Below are 3242 nucleotides of genomic sequence, written 5' to 3' on the forward strand. Positions count from 1 at the left end.
TTCTACTGATGCATGGCATTTTATATGGTAGTCCTTATTCGTTTGATACTGGCACTTGATATATCTGAGCTGTTGAGATAGAACACGAGTTTTATAAATTTATATCTTTAAAAAAAATCTATGGAAGATTATGTAACATACAGTTTTACACCATTATTGTTGTTGTGCTTCATATATATTTATGATTTATCATATTGCTTTATTGGACCTCTAGTGAGTGTCAATATCGACCCCTTGTCACTACTTCTCCAAGGTTAGGCTAGATACTTACTGGATAAACATTGATTTACGTACTCATGCTACACTTCTGCACTAAATGTGGCAGCATTTAGGCAGCGAAGGATGAGGAAGGACATGGTGGGAGGTGTCTCGCGGTGGTTGAATTGTTAGCAAGTCAAGTATAAAAATCAAAGGTCGAGAAGTTACTTAAAGGAGATGGTTTAACCGAAGTGGGAGTGGCAGAGTAGCATATGAATTCTGTGGTAGGATAGCCATATGCCTTGAGAAAAATATAGAGCAATTTGGGAATCATGTGGACAGTAACTAGGTCTACGGATTTTATTTGGAATAGTGGCTACTGTGCTGAGGAAGGTTGACTATGATAGAAGGAAGTTTGCTTGGAGTGTTTAGGGGGTGTAAGAGCTTGATTATCGTTATGGGATACGACGTGACTTTGAGTTTGGAATGTATTGTCGAACTTTCAGCTAATGTCAATGAGGAATGAACAAACTTGTACAACAGGTGGACGAGCATGGGCTCGGGAGGGTTTACTGATTTTGTAAGTAGTTGTACCCAGTGCATCATCGTTGGAAGATGTCGGTATGGAATTCCACCGGTGGGTTATCTCCTATGGTAGGTTAGCGGTTGCATGATTTGGATGAAGTTTCTACGAAGAGTTCTACTTACTACCCGGCAGAAGGTCGAATATCTGATTGTGGCTGATAATTCGGAATGTTCATGAAAAGTTTAACAAGGGACTACGAGAAAATTGATGTGTTGATGGTGCGAAATCATGGTGATTGAGAAGGAGGAATCTTTGTGGATTCTACATTATGTGATGGTAGCTTAAAGCTAAGTGGGGGAGCCCTCCGCCTACGATTGGATCGCGTGGTTGTCTGCTTATGCGGTTTCTGATTATTGGTGCATTGGTGGATTATTTATGACTAAGAAAATAAAACATCAAGGGTAATTCGAGCAAAGAACTTGATGAAGTGTGTTATATTTCACCTTATCGATTCATGTGCAGGTTTTGGGAAGACTCAGAGTTTATGCTTCTTGGGGATGTGATGTACAAGGAAAAGAATTCATCTGATTACTTCTTTGGGAATGCCCATATGACTCTCAATAGTGGTTCTAATGGGTTCAAGGATGTAAGCGCGGTGTCTAAGTATTTTTGGGTTCGTTATGTGATTGAAGACAGGGATGTTGCAGCAGAGTGTGAAGAATACTTGGGGGATTTTCTATGTTATCATCGGGTCTGCTGGGCAGTATTAGAGAAATAGGAGAAATAGTTTCGAATTCGCGAAAGGTCTTTCCAAATGGGTGTACCAGTTGGAGATGCTATTGTGCGCGTTAGGAGGGTATGAGATGGTTCATGGGTATCGAGACAATGTGGTTCTCAACAATTGGGTCACTCGGGAGGAGTGTTGTTGAGTTTAGTTATGTTTTTGAATAGAGCTATTATTATTTCTAAGGCAAGTCAAGAGTAAATTGGAAGAAGTTGGGTCGGTTAGTAATGGTTTGAATCAACATGATTATGGCAATGATCAATCCCTTCGGCGTGTTAAGTTATACAAGTGGTTTGTGGTTGTACGTGCCGGCTTGACTGCCACCATAATTTGATTGATTTGGGAGGTATTTGATTCTAATGGCCTTGTTATGTGTAAATGGATCTCGGAAAAGTAATGGCGGTTTAGATCACGACTTGAGGTTTGCATTTTCCGCCGTTATGGGAATTCAGTTGCGTGTTGCAATGGTTCTTCTGAAATGAATTAAGGGAAAGGTTTCTACCCAATGGAGTGCTTATTCTACTAGTAGTTCAGCGCATGATAGGTGTAGTGAGCGGCATGGGATTTGAAAGTAGAGGATCAAGGTCGTGGGTCGGTGTTGATAAGAATGTCACTAGCTCGGAGGGGCGGGAGAAGATTTCAGATGTTTAGAGTAAGTTGGCTGTCACGACCCAAGTTCTCCCTCCGTGAACCGTCGTGACGGCACCTATTCTATACAACTAGGTAAGCCTAACATTTTGCGGAAATGAAACGAAAACATGAAAACTAAAAATTTAACAGGTAAATTTAATTAAGAAATTAAGATGCCGCTCGGCATATACAATAAACACTCTTGAACTGAACATAGATACTCCCAAAACCCGGAATATCATGAGTCACAAGCTACAGAAGTAAATAGTGCTTCTAAACTCCAGAAACTATCAACAAAGAAAAATACAAGAAAGCCTTTAACTCAAGAGAGAGTAGAGAGGGACTCCAAGGTCTGCGGACGCGACAGAGATACCTCGAAGTCTCTAAAATCGCCTCGCCTCACTGGAAATATGGCTGGGAAGAGGTACCTGGATCTGCACACAAAAAACATGTGCAGGAAAGGGCATGAGTACACGTCAGATGTGTTCATTCGGCATAGCATTGCTTATAGAGGAGTCTTCGGGTGTTGAATGTTATTCTCGTTGTCAGCTATTCCAAGTAATACTCTATTGTATCATGTGGATGGTGAGACGACTTGATTGTTCGCACATGTGTCGTGATCCCGTGTAGCTTATGGTGTTATATAAGCAAGATGGCTCTCGAGATGCATGTCATTTATTTCACCTTAGTCGTGCTTGGGTTTTTGTAGCGCATGGTGCTGTCCATTACCCCAAGATTGTATTATGCACTTGGCGTGCTTGTGGTCAATATTCGGGCATTTTGTAAGTATAAGCATTACGGCTTGATGGATGTTTCCTTATTGATTATTGTGTGGATTAGGTGGCACGCCGCCATGAGTATGTTATGTGGATCAGGTAGCACACCGCAACAGTGTCATGTTTGGATCGGGTTGCACGCCGCAATAGTGTCATGTTTGGATCGGGTTGCACGCCGCAATAGTGTCGGAGTTGGATTGGGTTGCACGCCGCAACAGTGAGGTGTTAAGTACGGTTCCTTATACTTATTTTGAGCTCCTTGCTTCCCATCTCTCAGATAGAGCCATAACATCGGTTTGGCCGTTTTATTCGTTACGCGGGCTGGATG

Source organism: Nicotiana attenuata, unplaced genomic scaffold (genome assembly GCF_001879085.1).
Source record: "Nicotiana attenuata strain UT unplaced genomic scaffold, NIATTr2, whole genome shotgun sequence".
NCBI lineage: Eukaryota > Viridiplantae > Streptophyta > Magnoliopsida > Solanales > Solanaceae > Nicotiana > Nicotiana attenuata.